Raw genomic sequence first — 19,768 nt, forward strand, 5'->3', positions numbered from 1 at the left:
TAATAGAGTAATTCTTGATCGAAATTCGTCCTAACATAGCAAAACATACACTATTTATCTGGACAAAGAGTGTACTTGCTGAGGATTGAGAAGAGTGTGGTAGAAATCGATAAGTAAAAAGATGTAAATATCAAGAACATGGACGCCTGATTTATTTCACAAACACATGTTGCGGGGAAAAATTACATGCAAATACAAAAATACCATCAGGGGCACCCTCAGAAATCAAATATGTTGAGTCCATGTGTGATGCATGTGGTGCCGATGCCACAACAACCACGAGGGTAGTGGCTCGGATGGGCAACAATCAGTATGCGATTCAGAGTGAGCCGACATGTGACGTGATGTTGACATCTCAGAAGGCGGCAACTACACCAGGATGGCTCGGATGAATTTCTCATATGACCGCGACGTCTCGTGCGAGGCCCAAAGAGCGTGGATGGACACAGGGGGAGCTGACTAGCTCAACAACAGATCAATACAGACGGTGGACAAGTGCATTGGTGAACCAGCGACGAGTATGAGTTTTCTCCTAGGTGAAAACCCTTGATCATCTTCTTTGGCCGAAGGATCTACGAACATCAATATACATGCATCTTGCTCTTGTTGAAGGTGTTGGCTCCGCCTTTAGGGGTGATTACTCACGATTGACCTTTTGATTGAACATATCAATATGGACGTTTGAGTGGCAGTCCCTTGTTAAAGGCATTGTTTTGGCCGAATATAGTTTTATCATAGGATTATTGTCACAAATTAGTGGTAGATAATGAAGATGTTGGGATGGCGACGGTGTTTTTGTGTGTGTGTGTGTGTATTCTGTCCTAATTCATGCTTGCCATCTTTATAATAAAATAAGATTGAATTGTATGTATCCGAATATGCATAGACCGAGAGGCTTGTTATTCCTAAATTAAAGTGATAATGTGGATTGTAGGAACATCGGCAAAGTTAAAGCCTAACTTTAGTATAAAGTTTGGTCATCTATTTTGAAACGGAGGGAGTAGCTATCGGTAAAAAGGAAAGCGGGATTCACTGCAATCCGAATGAGCCGAAAGTTACTTTTCGAGACGTAAACGTCGTAGGTTTTCCAGAAGAGCGCGCCGTGGGTAACTAGATTTGCTACATGTGTCAGTTCATCCCCTGATGGCAATTGTACTTGCAGCGTTCGATGGATCGACTTTCCGACGCACAAGCGGACTAAACTAATCATCTTAATTTGACGACCATGCGCCACATTGCTTGGAGTGCAGTAATTACCGCGTACATCATCCTCACCTGGTCGCTCCGGCACACCCTGAGCTGGCACGCGGTTACAAAAGCATATGTGTGTGCTGTGGTGCTTTGCCGAGAATCAGAAAGGAAAGGAAAATTGTGCTAATAATTATCGATCAGAAGACTGGTCTATATGCATCACTATCTACCCCGCCCCAATAAAGGCAACCTGGTGCATGTAGCTCCCGCTTGCTATGCGGTTCAGGGAAGGGTCCGACCACTTTGGGTCTATAGTACGCAGCCTTTTCCTATATTTCTGTAAGAGGCTGTTTTCAGGACTTGAACCCATGACCTCATGGTCACAAGGCAGCAGCTTTACCACTGCGCCAAGGCTCCCATTCTATCTACCCCCAATAATAATAAAAAAATACATGCATCACTATCGAGAAAAAAGATGGCACACGAAGAAAATCAAAAGCAAACACATGATCGGTCACTCGATCGACATGCCAGATAGCCTCGTGCATTACACGCGCCCGCGCATGCACCTGATCTTGAGCTGCATGTCGGCCTGCTCCATCGGGTCAAGTCTAGCTAGCTTGACCGGTCAGGCAGCATGGAATGGAATATGATTGTCTAATTTTTCTTCTCAAGAAATATGATTGTCTATTTCGATTCCAAATCGTCAGTGGACACGCTCGGTCAGTTCGTCTGTTTTGAGCCTTCATTTATGAATGCATGCAACCATGTTGTTTACTTCATGTCCAAATTGTATGGTTAAATGCATGTGATTGATATGGATGGAGATAGAGAGAGAAAAGAAAGAATAAAAAAAATTGGTCATGGGTGAAAAACAAATTAGATAAAACTAGACGATATTTCGTCTGGTGAACTAAAAAAAAAACAAAACAAAAACAAAAACTAATCTACACATAGTTTATGGTGACCTTGTACGTCATGCCGGGCTGGCCACGGCACCTCCGTCGTCGTCGCCATTGTCAATCATTGTCGTTGAGCTTTGAGCAGTGGAAGGACGTGGGGTCGCGGCAGGGCTTCCCGTTCGCCGCCTGGCGCTCGCGGATGACCCTCTCACTTGCTCATGTGCCCCGTGCAGTGCGGCCGCGACCATCGCAAGGTAGTAGGGTATGCGCCCGTGCGCCTTCAAGGCGACTGTGAGGGGAAGCATGCCACTAGCGCGTGAAAGTGCAACTATCCCTAGGTGGTTTTGGTAATTCATAACAACATATAGCTCATTGGGCTAATACTATTCCAAGACAAATATTTCAGGAGAGCTCAATGAATGGCATGGCATGGATGATGAAAGTGGATCCCTCAAAATATTAAGGATAAAAGGATTAGCTCAAGCTCAAAAGCTCAAGACTCTGCATTTTACGTTTTAGTGATCCAAGATCACATTGAGTCTATAGGAAAAGCCAATACTATCAAGGAGGGATGAGGTGTTGCTTGATGAGTTTCTTGCTTCAAATGATTAGTGATATGCTCCAAAAACCCTCAACTATTTTCTCATATCCACATATGACCTAAACCTAAAGTCAAACTCGGCCCCACCGATTTTTTCTATCCGGCGCCACCGAGTTCAGATGTCATAGCCACTGCCACAAACCCTAGGCAAATCGGTCTCACCGATAGGGATCTCGGTCTCACCGAGATGGGATTGCAATCTCTCTGTTTCCCTTCGTAACGTTTCGGTCTAACCGAAGTGAGCGATCGGTCCCATCGAGATTACAATGTAAACTCTCTGTTTCCCTTTCGTAACGTTTCGGTCTCACCAAAAAGAGCGAATTGGTCCCACCAAGTTTACCTGACCAACTCTCTGTTTAGCTAATTACCAAAATCGGTCTCACCGAGTTTGTGTAATCAGTCTCATCGAGATTATGTTATGCCCTAAGCCTAACCATATCGGTCCCACCGAGTTGCATGTCGGTCCCGCCGAAATCACTAACGGTCACTAGGTTTACTGAATCGGTCCGACCGAGTTTGTTGATTCGGTCCCACCAAGATTGGTAAATTGTGTGTAACGGTTAGATTTTGTGTGGAGGCTATATATATCCCTCCACCTCATCTTCATTCGGAGAGAGAGCCATCAGAACAAACCTACACTTCCAACTTACCATTTCTGAGAAAGAACCACCTACTCATGTGTTGAGGCCAAGATATTCCATTCTTACCATATGAATCTTGATCTCTAGCCTTCCCCAAGTTGCTTTCCACTCAAATCTTCTTTCCACCAAATTCAAATCCTGTGAGAGAAAGTTGAGTGTTGGGGAGACTATCACTTGAAGCACAAGAACAAGAAGTTCATCATCAACACACTATTTGTTACTTGTTGGAGAGTGGTGTCTCTACTAGTGCAGAACCGGGCAATAGCACCGGTTCGTAAGGCCCTTTAGTGCCGGTTCCGTAACCGACACTAAAGTGTGGTCACTAAAGCCCCCCCCCCTTAGTACCGGTTCAGCACGAACCGGTGCTAAAGGGCAACCACGTGGCACGAGCCAGCTCCGGGGGCCTGGAGCCCTTTAGTACCGGTTGGTAAGACCAACCGGTACTATAAGGTTTGGGGGTTTTAGTTTTATGATTTCTTTTTCATTTAATTTTGTGTTTCCATTTTAATTCTTTTTCGTTTGCTGGTATTTTACGATACTACACATTATAAACGTTATGCATATATATATATATATATATATATATATATATATATATATATATAAATAGAATTTCTAGTAGAACCAATCATCGAGTTCAACATGATTGTCATGATATCTTACCATCATTCCTAAATAGATGTGACCGTAGTTCAATACCATCACTATTGGTCGCACGTTTTGAGTACTAACATTTCCAAGTGCAGGAATTTCTTTTGTCTTGACAATATGAAGATCCTCAAGCCATGAAACATAATGTCTTATCTCCTCGCAGTTTAGTTCAGCTCCGGGACAGTAGAAGGTCCTGTCTACCAAGCGCCGGACATGTTTGATTGAATGGAGATAAGCTGTCAATAGAAATTAGTTGTCAGTTATTTTTGAAATAAGCAATATCAAAGACAAAAATATATTTAAGAAGAACTCACATAATGGTAGAACTGGAGGCGTCTGCACATTGATCCATATGTCTCTATTACCTTCAATATCATCTTCCGGACGAATATCAAAGGTGATAACCATACCAGGCTCAAATGCATAAGCCTTGCATAGTGCTTGCCAAGTTTTGCATTCAAAATAGGTGTACGTGTGTGCATTGTATACTTTGACGTTGAAAGTATAACCATCATGCTTAGTTTCAGGTAAGCTCTCTTTACCTTCATAGTTTCCATATCTTTGAAACCTATCTTATCCAAGACAAAAATTCTTTCATGGCATGGGATGCGCTAGTAGAATAGTGAAAATTAAAAATTATAAGTCAGGCAAATGAAACATATATAAGTCATGCTTAATTACGAAAACAGACTTGTCGTTGTGACTTACTGTATCGAATTCAAAAGTCTCATCCAGCTTGATGCTGAATCGCCTACCATCAACAAGGAGATTTCTGTCGCACTGGCCGCGCTCGTCTTCACAGTATGTGCACATACCGAAATTTTTTCCGTCGACAGACGACATTTCCTATGTTCATATTAGGCGAAACATTAAACACTTACTAATTCAATTAATTCAACTACTTCTATTAATTCAACTAATCATTTACTAAAAATAAACTAGTTATATTAATTCAATTAGTTCAACTAAGCATTTACTAAAAATAAACTAGTTATATTAATTTAATTAGTTCAACTAAGCATTTACTAAAAATAAACTAGTTCTATATATTAATTCAACTAGTTCAACTAAGCATTTACTAAAAATAAACTAGTTCTATATATTAATTCAACAAGTACAACTAAGCATTTACTAAAAATAAACTAGTTCTAATCCTCCATCTCTTTCTCAGACTTATCCCACTTAGGTGAAACATTAAACACTTATTACTATCTAACATTAATTAATATCTAGCCAATTCAAATATATGTCTAACTATATTCATCTCTAACAATTAACATTACTATATATTTAATTTTTCTATCTAATTCATCTAACATTCGACATTAATCTAACATTTATATAAACTCAAAATATATATATAAACATTAAATAAACAGAAAAACTCATTAACAAATAATATTTTAATTAGATAATCAAATCTCAGATACGACAATTTTCTTACTAAAAATAAACTAGTTATATTAATTATTCAACTAGTTCAAATCTCATATACCTAAATAAACTAGTTCGACAATTTTCTTACTAAAAAGAAACTAGTTATATTAATTATTCAACTAGTTCAAATCTCACATACCTAGCTAATTAATATCTAATTAAATTTTCTAAAAAACAGAAAACAGAAAACAGAAAATAAGTAAAAAATGTGTGTGTGTGTGTGTAGTGTGTGTAGTGTGTGTATGTGTGTATGTGTGTGTACGCCGCCCCGTACGTACGAGCGGGGGCGCCGACGTACGGGGCGGGGGCGCCGGCGCGCGGGTGCGAGAGACATACGGGACCGCGGCGACGACGATGGACGGCGGCGGCGTTCGGGGCGGCGGCGCGAGACGACGACGACGACGGGCGGCGGCGGGGACAGCGACGACGGCGACGGACGACGGGCGACGGGCGGCGACGACGGGATCGAGCGGCGCGCGGCGATGTCGAGAGGTTGGAGACGAAGTGGGGGAGATGTAACTGAAATTTTCGTAAGTGCTATATATATATATAGGATGGGCCTTTAGTACCGGTTGGAGCCACCAACCGGTACTAAAGGCCTACTTTGGCCAGGCCAAGAGGCGGGAAGAGCGGGCCTTTAGTACCGGTTGGTGGCTCCAACCGGTACTAAAGGGTGATCTTTAGTACCAGTTGGAGCCACCAACCGGTACTAAAGGCCTCGTGCTGCCACCCCAAAGTTTAGTCCCACCTCGCCGGGCGAAGGGCAGTCGCACTGGTTTATAAATCCAGCCGCGGCTACCTCTTTGAACTCCTCTATATAGCAGGCTTGTGGGCCTAAATTCTGCGCACTGCCCTGTGAGTCTGCTGGGCCTTTAAGGCCTGTAATTGCACGCCCGTGGCCTAGCAGGCCCACAGGGCAGCGCCCCAATTTTTTTATAGTTTTTTTCTTTTCTGCTTTATTTTCTTCTATTTATTTCTGCGTAGTTTTTTGTATAGTTTTTTCTTTTCTGTTATATTTATTTTCTTCTATTTATTTCTGAGTAGTTTTTCATCTAGTTTGCCAAAATTCAACATTTTCAGAGTTCATTTTGTAGTGATTTTCAATTTCACGGTCATTTTATATAGTTTTTTTCTTTTCAGCTATAGTTTTTTTCTGCTATTTTTTCATTTCTGCAAAACTTGATGGTCAAAGTCTAGAGTTATAACCAAAGTTTTAAAAAAAGAAATGCCGACGTGCAATTAGTTTTTGCCATAACAGAAGAAGTCCGGAGTTGTAATAAGTTATTAAAAATAAAAAAAGAGGTGCAATGCTCATTAATTTGCTTCAAGCCTTTCGAAATAGTGTAAACTGCATTGCGCATAGCTCCGTGCAGTCTACCATATTCCTGAAGGCTTGAAGCTAAGCAACGTGAGCATTGAGCCTCTTCTTCATCGTTTCTGCACTCAGGGCTTATAAACCGCTCCTAGTCCCTCTCTCTTCGCGAGGTGGGACTAAAAAACAGCTTACTAAGAAACTGTAGTACTGGTTCATCCATGAACCGGTACTAAAGGTGCTCGTGGGGCCCCAGCCTTACCTGACACAACCTCATTAGTACCAGTTCGTGGCACGAACCGGTGCTAAAGGTTCGCCACGAACCGGTACTAAACAGCTCCTCCCGCCTAGCAGTTGGTGCATACTGAACGCAAAAAATATAAGAGCATTTAGATCATGATCTTATATTTCTTTACAGTCTAAATTGTCAATATGATCTTATAACATCAAAAATACTTTGATCATCAATGATCTTTGTGTGTACAATCTGAATTGTCAATATGAGTCATCAACGATTTATAAACCGATGAAGACTCATATTGCGGCCACAAATTCTACACATAGAGTTCAATGAAGACCAAGTGCTTGTGATAGTTTGAGAAATAACATATTTAAGGTGGTAAAAGGCTTGTTAGGGGAGCGAGGTGGGACTAAAAACAGCTTGCCATAACCTCATTAGTACCGGTTCGTGGTACGAACCGGCACTAAATGGTGATGGTGGGGCCATAGCCTCACCGCAGGCTGACACAGCCTCTTTAGTACCGGTTCGTGGCATGAACCGGTACTAAAGGTTCGCCACGAACCGGTGCTATTGATCGCCGCCACGAACCGGCACTAATGTACACATTAGTGTCGGCTGTAATTCAAACCGGCACTATTGTGCTTCACATTTGACCCTTTTTCTACTAGTGCTCCTAGATTGGCTAGGTGTCACTTGGGAGCCTTCGACAAGATTGTGGAGTTGAACCAAGGAGTTTGTAAGGGCAAGGAGATCGCCTACTTCGTGAAAATCTACCGCTAGTGAGGCAAGTCCTTCGTGGGTGACGGCCATGGTGGGATAGACAAGGTTGCTTCTTCGTGGATCCTTCTTGGGTGGAGCCCTCTGTGGACTCGCGCAACCGTTACCCTTCGTGGGTTGAAGTCTCCATCAACGTGGATGTACGATAGCACCACCTATCGGAACCACGACAAAAATATCCGTGTCTCCAATTGCGTTTGAATTCTCCAAACCCTTCCCTTTACTTTCTTGCAAGTTGCATGCTTTACTTTCCGCTGCTCATACACTCTTTCCATGCTTGCTTGAATTATGTAAAGATTGCTTGACTTGTGCTAAAACAGTTAAAATCTGCCAAAGACTAAAATTGGGAAAATGATAAGTTTTTAATTGGTCAAGTAGTCTAATCACCCCCCTCTAGACATACTTCAAGGTCCTACAAGTGGTATCAGAGCTTTGGTCTCCATTTGCTTTGATTTCCATAGCCTTTGGTGGTCATAGCCTTGGTTTCACAACCTAGGAGAGTATGACGTCTAGCGAGGGAAATTATCACTGTAGAGGTCCTTACTTTGATGGTACTAATTTTGCTAGTTGGAAGCATAAGATGAAAATGCATATTCTCGGACATAACCCCGCCGTTTGGGCTATTGTGTGTATTGGCTTGTGTCGGTGTCAAAACCGGCGGATCTCGGGTAGGGGGTCCCGAACTGTGCGTCTAGGCGGATGGTAACAGGAGACAAGGGACACGATGTTTTACCCAGGTTCGGGCCCTTTTGATGGAGGTAAAACCCTACGTCCTGCTTGATTGATATTGATATTGTGGATGTTTACAAGAGTGGATCTACCACGAGATCAAGGAGGCTAAACCCTAGAAGCTAGCCTATGGTATGATTGTAAGGGTTGATGTTGTTGTCCTACGGACTAGAGCCATCCGGTTTATATAGACACCGGAGAGGGCTAAGGTTACATAGAGTCGGTTACAATGGTAGGAGATCTACATATCCGTATCGCCAAGCTTGCCTTCCACGCCAAGGAAAGTCCCATCCGGACACGGGACGAAGTCTTCAATCTTGTATTTTCATAGTCTTGGAGTCCGGTCGATGATGATAGTCCGGCCGATGATGGTAATCCGGCTATCCGGACACCCCCTAGTCCAGGACTCCCTCAGTAGCCCCTGAACCAGTCTTCAATGACGATAAGTCCAGCATGTGTATAGTCTTCGGCGTTGCAAGGCGGGTTCTCCTTCAAGTTCCATGTACCGGCCGAACAGTGTCCGGCTTCCTCATCAATGTTGTGCTTCTTGGCTTCCACGCCCAATAATGGCCTTCTTCCATGCGTCGCACGAATGTGAAAAGCCAGGGTGTCTTTTATGTTTTACCCCCTAGTTGTGCGAATAATCTGCCTATAAGAGAGGCAAGAATCCAGATCCAAATCACCATCTTCCTCCCGCGAATACTCATTGGAGCGCTTTCGACCAAGAATCCATTCCATCATGGACCATCAACGCAGCTCCTCTTCTCGCGCTCCCAGCCCTCTGCCAGGAGATTGGAGGAGATGCTTTGTTCCGCACAACGAGCTGGTGAAGCTCCAAACGGGGGGATATCTCCCTCCGGCCTTCATGGTTCCGGTCCGAGCCGGGCTAGCCACCTACAAAGGTGGGAAGCAAGCGGAGGCTACCCCAAGTCCCAACAAAGGGGAGCGGGTATGCTTCGTCCCCTATCTGATAAGGGGGCTCGGATTTCCTGTACATCCGTTCCTCCGCGGGCTCCTGGAGTTCCACGGACTCCAGCTTCATCACTTCACGCCCGCCTCGATCCTTCATATTGCGGGTTACGTAGCTCTTTGCGAGCTATTCCTGGGCGTCGAGCCCCATTTCACGCTGTGGAAGAGGTTGTTCTGCCTTGTACCCCACTCTCATGAGGGGTCCATATATCAAGTGGGCGGCGCCGAAATATGGCGCATTGCCAGGACCGGATATCCATCCGGAACCCCTAAGAAGGCATCTGAAGACTAGCTTTCGGAATGGTTTTATATAGAAGACGCTCCGCTGCCAGACCCTGTTCGGATTGGCCTCCCGGAGTTCAGCAATGCTCCTCTGAAGAAACGCCTTAGTTGGCGTCCGCGGAGCCCCTAACTGGAGGAAGACAAGAGCGTCCATTATTTGATGGGCCGGATAAGGTTACTGGCCCATTCCAGGTTGACCATGATTGGAGTCATGGAAACATGCATTATGCGGGGGGTGCAGCCACTACAATACAGGGGCCACCCCATGTGGGATTTCAACGGGGAGGACGATGCCACCCGTCATGGCCGCAAAGGGCCGGATTCGGCCGAAGACCTGGTGAAGATCCTGTCCGGCCTGTATAAGGGGGAGAAGGAGGATTTCCTTCAGACGAACCCATTAAATGGGTTTTCCATGAATAATCCCCGGCCTTGGGTAAGCAAACACTCCGCGTGTCCAACCCATGCCTTTGAAATTTAAGTTTCTTATATTGTGTTCTTCTTTCGACGCAGGAGCTACGTCGGATGGTGGAGGACATGCTAAGTCCAGCTCCGCAACCCGAGGATCCAGAGAGATCCCGGGATCCGGCCTCTGAAGAGGATCCGGACATAGGAGTGGAGCTAATCGACGGGGTGTTCCACCAGCTCAGCATGGGTAATGCTTTAGTCGCCATTACGGCCGACTATCCCGGGCTATATCCGGCTTCCCAGGTGATTGTGACCAAAGTCCTAGCACCGTTATTCCTTGCTTACTTCTGACCATCGTATATGATGACGCTGTGCAGGAGGCGCCTCTAGGGCGGGAAGCCGAGCCCGGGGCGGCTGACCATCAGACGCCAGTCCGGACCAGTAGGCGGAAGAGGAGCGCGGCGCGGACTGAAACGTCGCCGCAAAGGTATAGCTCACAATTCATTATGTGGAGCAACGTTCCTAGGAAGCGTTTGAGTGCTCATGACTTTTGTAGGAGAAAAAGCGCCCGCCGGACTGCGGGTGTAGAGGTTGCCAATCCGGCCTCTACCAGCCAAGCTCCAACGCCTGGCCTGGTGGGGGAGGCGAGCGCAAGGCGCGAGCCGGACACTCCTCCGACAGAGGATGCCGATAGACTTTCCGCCACCAAGTCTGAGGTGGAGAGCGCCATGAACCATAGGCGCCGCGGGACAGTATTTCGTGACGCGTGCTTCTCCCCCGAGGCGTTGAATGCCTTTAACGCGGGGGACGCGCACCTTCGTGCTGCTCAAGATGGTTTTACCAGAGCCACAGAGCAATATGTAAAAGACATACGGGTAAGAGAATTTAATAGTTATATATGCCAGTAGCCCCCGAGACTTAAAGTAGTTATATTAACTGATTTAAGGATCATATGAAACGCAGGGTCTTACCGAGAAGAATACCCAACTGTCTCAGGAGCTGCAAGAGTGTAAGGCTCAACTTGATGCCGCACTCGCTGCCGCAGGAGGAAACACAGGGACCTCTCCCGGTAACACATTATTTTAAAAAAGATAAGTAGTGTGTGGCCTGTTCGCAAGTCTAATAATGACATTGCAGGTGCTGCCGGACAAGATCCGGACAGGCAAGAACTTCTGCGCCAGCTGAAGGCCGGCGAGAGGGTGCTGCATAAGGTGCAGCACGAAAGGAACAAGCTCCAGGATGCCCATGCCCAGCTTGGAGAAGAGCTGAAAGGCGTTCGGGCCGAGCTGTCTGGCTCCGTTAAGGAGAATCAGCGGCTTCGTCGCGGCATCTATAGTAAGTGCTTGAGCGAACTCCTTTGAAAAGAAGAGTTCGACGAGGAAGTCAATTGACAAAATATGTCTGTAGGTATACTCACAGGTCGTCCCGCGGAGGAGATGCCCGTATCAACGGGTGATCAATTTCCTGAGTTGTTGCAACTGATCGAACGAGTTCGGCAGGCAATGAGCGGCGTCATCCAGGCTTTATGGCCAGCCTTCTCCCTACCCGAGGGCCTTGGGGAGCTTGCGGAGAAGCTTCAGGGAGTGCGGCAGCGCTTCCATTTATGGAAGATTTCATCCTGCCGCCAAGGTGCCAGGGAGGCCTGGGCCATGGTGAAGACGCGGTACAAGAAGGTGGATCCCAACCACATGGCCGAAGTTGGACCTGTGGGGCCCGATGGGAAGGAGATCCCTGTAAGTTTAGTATACGACCAAGTAGAGTTGGCCGCTAAGTTTTCCCAACAGGACTGTAGATTAGACAGCCTGTTAGACGGGATTGAGGAAGAATACAGTCCGTCAATTTGACAATGTATTATGAAATGACATGTAAAATGCCTTCTAGCCGGATTGTAGATCGTTTGTCTTTGCCGACCTTTTCGCTTCGACCTCCGGACCCTAGAGTCCAGAGTGTGTCCGAATACCTTCTCGGCTATGAAACAGCCGGGGTATGCATGGAGACCAGGCGTAGGGGTCATTAGTGCTTTATCAGACAAGTGCCCAACTAGTTATGTTATATTACATGGTTAGTAAGAAACATCTTCCAGGGAGAATAGTTCCGTTAAGGGTTCCTTTCCTCTGGGGGAGGCATGCCCTAAAGTGCATGTCCGGACTGCTAAAAAAGCAGAAAAACATCTGGGGGCAGATAAATAAATTGATAAAAAATCATCTTTCAAATCACCGACCGAATATTCCCATAAGAACGCTAGCTTTCGGCTTCACCCAGTCTGAGGTACACATCTGGCTGACCCGGCAGTAACAATCGCAGAGGTGCTCCCTTTACCTCCTAGCCGAACAATCGGGAACGTAGGGGTAAGCACATGAGCCAGGCAACCCAGCTTGGCCAAAACTTAAGTCATATCGATGCATATATTGGTGAATAAAAGGTACACGTGGAAGTTTAACACGCGTGCTGGGCATGAAGCCCTTATAATTAAGCTTCTTGTAAAGAAGCCCCCAGGTATAGTGAGTGCGGATAGCACATCAATTACGTGCGAACTATGCGCAAATAAGCCTTTTAAGGCTGTTATGAATAGGGGTGAGAGAAAAAAGAGAAACAAAAAGGCAGCTGAAGTATAAAAAATTTGGATGGGGGAAAGGGACGAACTCTTAATCCGGCGCTAGGCATAGAATCTTCGGAGGCGGGCTGCGTTCCATGGGTTCGGCTCGAGTCGGTTATCCGATGCATTTCGTAGACGGTACGCTCCACCAGTCAGGATTTGATTGATGATGAAGGGGCCCTCCCATTTGGGCTTGAGCTTGTCCTTTTTCTTGTCCGGCAGGCGTAGAACTAGTTCGCCAACGTTGTAAGTCTTGGCCCATACTTCTCTGCTTTGATATCTTCGAGCCTGCTGCTGATAGAATGCGGAACGAGCCTTGGCGACGTCGCGTTCTTCCTCCAATGCGTCCAAGCTGTCCTGCCGATCCAGCTCGGCCTCTCTTTCTTCATACATGCGCACTCGAGGTGAGTCATGAATAATGTCGCAGGGCAGAACTGCCTCTGCGCCGTACACCATAAAAAATGGTGTGAATCCGGTAGTATGGTTGGGCGTTGTCCGCAGCCCCCAGAGTACGGAGTCGAGCTCCTCTACCCAGTGCGTGTCAGATTTCATAAGTGACCGCACTAGTCTGGGTTTGATGCCGCTCATTATTAGACCATTTGCTCGTTCCACTTGACCGTTGGTTTGAGGATGATAGACTGAAGCGTAATCGAGCTTAATGCCCATATTTTTGCACCATGATTTAACCTCATCGGCCGTAAAATTCGTGCCGTTATCGGTGATGATGCTGTGGGGGACGCCAAAACGGTGTACTACCCCGGAGATAAAGTCTATCACTGGTCCGGACTCTGCCGTTTTGACTGGTTTGGCCTCTATCCATTTGGTGAACTTGTCCACCATGACCAATAGGTACCTTTGCTTGTGGGTTCCCCCTTTAAGGGGTCCAACCATGTCAAGCCCCCAGACCGCGAACGGCCAGGTAATAGGTATAGTTTTGAGGGCGGTGGGTGGCATATGGCTCTGATTAGCAAAGAGCTGACAACCGACGCATCTTTGGACTAAGTCCTGAGCATCTGCCCGGGCCGTCGGCCAATAAAATCCTATATGGAATGCCTTCCCTACGAGGGCCCGGGCTGCTGCGTGGTGTCCGCCTAGTCCGGCATGAATTTCAGCCAGGAGGTTTCGCCCTTCCTCTTCGGAGATACACCTTTGAAGGACTCCGGTTGTGCTTTTCTTATAAAGTTCTCTCTCATAGACCTTGTAGGCTTTAGATCGCCGGACAATGCAGCGGGCCTCATTTTGGTCTTTGGGAAGTTCCTGCCTAAGTAAGTAGGCCAGGAATGGTTATGTCCACGGGGCGATTACGACCATTATGTCGTGGGCTGAAGGTGTTATTTCAGCGGCGGAATCGCCGCTTATGTCACATTGCTCTTTGTCGGTTGGTGTGGCTGCTTCCGGTTTGTTATTTCTGGACTCCTCTTCCCATAGTACGGATGGCTTGAATAGCCGTTCCAGGAAGATGTTTGGGGGGACAGCGTCACGTTTTGCGCCGATGCGTGCCAATACGTCGGCCGCTTGGTTATTATCCCTGGCTACGTGATGGAATTCGAGTCCGTCGAACCGAGCTGACATTTTTAGGACAGCGTTGCGATATGCTGCCATTTTCGGATCCTTGGCATCAAAGTCTCCATTTATTTGGGATATTGCGAGGTTTGAATCCCCGCGCACCTCTAGGCGTTGGATGCCCATGGAGATTGCCATCCGGAGGCCATGTAAGAGGGCCTCATATTCGGCTGCGTTGTTGGAGTCCGTGTACATTATTTGAAGTACATATCGGACTGTGTCCCCGGTCGGGGACGTCAATACGATGCCAGCCCCCAGTCCGGCCAACATTTTAGAGCCGTCGAAGTGCATGATCCAATTGGAGTATGCGCCGTACTCTTTAGGGAGTTCGGCTTCGGTCCATTCAGCGACAAAGTCAGCCAAAACTTGTGACTTTATGGCTCGCCGAGGTTTGTAAGTTATATCGAATGGTAAGAGCTCAATGGCCCATTTTGCAATCCTGCCCGTTGCGTCGTGGTTGTTTATAATGTCGTTAAGTGGTACTTCGGAGGCCACTGTTATCGAACACTCTTGAAAGTAGTGTCGGAGCTTCCGGGATGCCATGAACACCGCATACGCTATCTTCTAATAGTGCGGGTAACGGGACTTGCAGGGGGTTAACACAGTGGATACATAGTACACTGGTTTTTGAAGAGGGAATTTATGCCCTTCTGTCTCTCGTTCGACGATGAGTACCGCGCTTATAACTTGATGCGTTGCTGCGATGTATAACAACATTGGTTTGCCCAGGTTGGGCGCAGCCAGGACCGGATTCGTTGCCAATATGGCCTTTATTTCTTCGAGTCCGGCGGTGGCAGCATCCGTCCACTCGAAGTGTTCGGTGTGCCTGAGGAGGCGATAGAGGGGCAATGCCTTTTCTCCTAAGCTGGAGATAAAGCGGCTGAGAGCCGCCATGCATCCAGCCAATTTTTGGACCTGTTTGAGGTTTTTTGGAATATCCAGCTGTGATAGGGCTCGGATCTTGGCCGGATTTGCTTCAATTCCTCTACCGGATACAATGAAGCCCAAGAGCTTTCCGGCTGGTACGCCGAAAACGCATTTTTCCAGATTCAGCTTGATATCATATGCTCGGAGGTTGTCAAATGTGACCCTCAAGTCGTCTACTAGAGTTTCGACGTGTTTAGTTTTGACGACTACGTCGTCTACGTATGCCTCTACTGTTTTGCCGATCTGGGTAGCCAGACATGTCTAAATCATGCGCTGATATGTTGCGCCGGCGTTTTGAAGTCCGAAGGGCATCGTGTTGAAGCAGAATGGTCCATATGGAGTAATGAATTCCATTGCGGCTTGATCCGCTTCTGCCATCTTGATTTGATGATAGCCGGAGTATGCGTCCAGGAAGCACAATGAATCGTGCCCTGCAGTTGCATCGATGATTTGGTCGATGCGGGGGAGGGGGAAGGGATCCTTTGGGCATGCTTTATTTAGGTCTTTGAAATCGACACATAGGCGCCAGGATTTGTCCTTCTTTGGTACCATTACCAAGTTTGCTAGCCAATCCGGATGTTTGATGTCTCTGATGAATCCGGCTTCCAATAGTTTGGCTAGTTCTTCTCCCATTGCCTGCCTTTTGGGTTCGGAAAATCGTCGAAGAGCCTGTTTGACTGGCTTGAATCCTTTTAGGATGTTTAGGCTGTGTTCTGCCAATCTGCGTGGGATTCTGGGCATATCCGAGGGGTGCCAGGCGAAAATGTCCCAATTTTCTCGAAGGAATTCTCGCAGTGCGGCGTCTACATCAGGGTTCAATTGTGCCCCGATGGAGGCCGTCTTTGTCGGGTCTGTTGGGTGGACCTGGAATTTTACTATTTCATCTGCTGGTTTAAAGGAGGTGGACTTGGACCTCTTATCGAGTATCACATCGTCCCTATTCACCGTAGAGCGCAGCACGGTGAGTTCCTCTGCCGCTAGGGCTTCGGATAGTGCCTCCAGGGCTAATGCGGCTGTCTTGTTTTCGGCGCGGAGTGCTATGTCCGGATCACTAACGAGAGTGATTATTCCGCCGGGCCCAGGAATTTTGAGCTTCATGTACCCGTAATGGGGTACGGCTTGGAAAATTGTGAATGCCTCTCGTCCTAATATAGCGTGATATCCGCTGTTGAACGGGGCCACTTGGAACGTGACTTCTTCGGATCTGTAATTGTCCGGCAAGCCGAATACCACATCGAGTGTGATTTTTCCTGTGCAGCGCGCTTCCTGGCTAGGGATTATTCCTCTGAAGGTTGTGCTGCTTCGCTCAATGCGGCTCCAGTCTATTTCCATTTTTTGAAGGGTTTCCTCGTAGATGAGGTTTAATCCGCTGCCGCCATCCATGAGTACCTTGGTAAGTTGAAAGCCGTCCACTATTGGACTGAGGACCAATGCGGCTGGTGCTCGGGCTGTTCGGAATTTAGGTTCGTCGCTGGCGTTGAAGGTGATGGCCGCGTCGCTCTAAGGATTTGCTGTGGCTACTTGGTAGACTTCGGCGAGGCTGCGGATTGTTCGTTTCCGCATATTGTTTGATGCGAAAGTCTCGAAGACTGTTGATACCATACCGGTATTGTTGGTGTGGTTTTCCGGGGCTAGAAGCTCCTCGCCACTTTTGGCCACCTGCCGTAATATCCAACATGCTCGAAGGCTATGTGTTGGGGTGGCGCCCTCTGTACTGTGAATTTTACAGGGTCCGCTAAGCCATCCCTCCAGTACGGTTTCGTGCCCTTTATGGGGTTTCTGCTTTTTAGTTTTTGTACCTGGTGCCTGAGTGTAATGCACCCTTTTGTTGCGGACTAGGGTTGTATTCCGGGGGCCGGATTGTCCCAAAACTTATTTTCGGTTTTCCGGAAACTCTCCATTGCACAGTACTTTCGTACTATGGACGCCAAGTCGGCGAAGCATGTGGTTTCACGACGGCTGACGGCGTTCAAGATTCCCTCATTCGTGCAATTATTGCAAAAGATTGAGATTGCATTTTCCTCTCGGTAGTCCTTTATCCTGTCCATAACCAGGAGGAATCTGGCCCGGAAATGATGTACTGTTTCAACAGGCTCTTGCCGGATTAGAGATAGATCGCATGTGTCTGGGTGAGTGGTGGAATTGAGTCCGGAGCCCTACCCATCTCAAGGCTCAAGGGCCAAGAAGTTCCCGAATTCGGAAGCTTGGAAAGTGGAACGTTGTCCAACGAGTCCGGTCCGATGCCTGACTTTAGGTTCAGCGCTTGATCGAAGTCTGTCCCTCAGCGGGAATTCGGCATGGAGGGTTCGGAAGACCGGACATGACTAGTTTTCAATATGGGAGAAGGATCGCCGCGATGTTCCTCTACCACCACGACGTGGTGGGTAACCTGGGGAGAGTTTAATCTCTCTCAGATCGGTTTTAAGCCCGATCTGATTGTAGTCGGTAGCGACTCCCTAGGGCGGCGATCCGATCCAAGAGTTCGTTTACGGACGAGAGCTCTGTTGGATCCAGCTGCTCGGCGAATTCCGAGTTGACGTGAAGATTGCTCTTGATGACCCGAGAGGTCATCGTCGAAGCGGTGGCCGGACAGGCGGTCATGAGAAAACCATCCTAGCCAGATTGTTTGGCCGGCGGCCAAGGGCTCCATTGGCAAAGATACCGTCCTTGAAGACGGGAAGAGGCATCCTTCCTATCGGTGACGGCACAGAGGAACTCTCAATGAAAGCACCAATGTCGGTGTCAAAACCGGCGGATCTCGGGTAGGGGGTCCCGAACTGTGCGTCTAGGCGGATGGTAACAGGAGACAAGGGACACGATGTTTTACCCAGGTTCGGGCCCTCTTGATGGAGGTAAAACCCTACGTCCTGCTTGATTGATATTGATATTGTGGATGTTTACAAGAGTGGATCTACCACGAGATCAAGGAGGCTAAACCCTAGAAGCTAGCCTATGGTATGATTGTAAGGGTTGATGTTGTTGTCCTACGGACTAGAGCCATCCGGTTTATATAGACACCGGAGAGGGCTAAGGTTACATAGAGTCGGTTACAATGGTAGGAGATCTACATATCCGTATCGCCAAGCTTGCCTTCCACGCCAAGGAAAGTCCCATCCGGACACGGGACGAAGTCTTCAATCTTGTATTTTCATAGTCTTGGAGTCCGGTCGATGATGATAGTCCGGCCGATGATAGTTCGGCCGATGATGGTAATCCGGCTATCCGGACACCCCCTAGTCCAGGACTCCCTCAGCTTGGAAGGTGAATTCTTTGATGGGAGAGAACCGAACCGTGAAGCTAGTGCGGATGAATTGAAGATGCTGCAGTACAACGCTCAAGATTGTGATATTCTCTTCAACGGATTGTGCCCCGAAGAATTCAACAAAATCAGCCGTCTTGAGAATGCAAAGGAAATTTGGGATACTTTGATTGATATGCATGAAGGTACTGACTCCGTCAAGGAATCCAAATTGGATGTGCTCCAAAGTCAGCTTGACAAGTTCAAAATGAAGGATGGTGAAGTGTCGCTGAAATGTACTTTAGGCTTGCTCTTATCACAAATGAGATTGCTGGCTTAGGAAGTGAAGAGATGACCGACAGATTCATCATCAAGAAGATCCTAAGAGCATGGGATGGAAAATATGATACCGTGTGCACATTGATCCAAATGATGCCCAACTACAAGAATCTCAAGCCAACGAAGGTCATTGGAAGAATTGTTGCTCATAAGATGTCACTCAAGGATAAAGAGGAAATTCACCACAAGTCAAGTGGTGCTTACAAAGCCTCATGTGAAGCCCCTACATCATCAAATAAGAAACAAACCTTCAATGAAGAATTGAGCTTAATGGTGAAGAACTTCAACAAATTCTACAAGAGTAGGAGCAAAGAAAGAAGCTCCAAGTCAAGGTCCTACAATGACAAAACATCTTCTAGTCAAGAGCACCATTGCTACAATTGTGGGAGACCCGGACACTATTCCAATGAGTGTACGACACCCTACAAAAGAAGAGAAGATTCTCCCAAGAGAAGAAGTAGAAGAGAAGAATCACCGCCAAGAGAGAGAAGGAGTAGAGATGACCGTTATGAAAGAAGAACATCCCAGAGAAGCAAGGATTCGGAAAGGAAGGACAAGTCATCAAAGAGCTACACAAAACAAGACATCAAGCTCATGTTGGTGAATGGGTATCCGGTTCAGACTCTGAACATCACTCCGAGAGAAGCTATCACTCCGACTCCGAACATACTCAAGATGAAGGAGTTGTCGGTCTAGCACTTGTGTCGACCAACTCCTACGACATATTTGATTCACCAAATGAAGGAATTGGAAGATGCTTCATGGCTAAAGGCCCTAAGGTAACTCACCCCGAGTATGTTGATTTCAATAGTGATGAAGATGACTTATTAGGTGATGATGATTTACTTGTTGACAACTCTAGTGATGAATACTATGATGAAACGTCAATTAATCATGCTAAACAAGATAAAATGAATGACAATGACAAGGAGAAGATTGAGCTTCTAACTAAAGAACTAAACACTCT

Source organism: Triticum aestivum, chromosome 2B (assembly GCF_018294505.1).
Source record: "Triticum aestivum cultivar Chinese Spring chromosome 2B, IWGSC CS RefSeq v2.1, whole genome shotgun sequence".
Taxonomy (NCBI): domain Eukaryota; kingdom Viridiplantae; phylum Streptophyta; class Magnoliopsida; order Poales; family Poaceae; genus Triticum; species Triticum aestivum.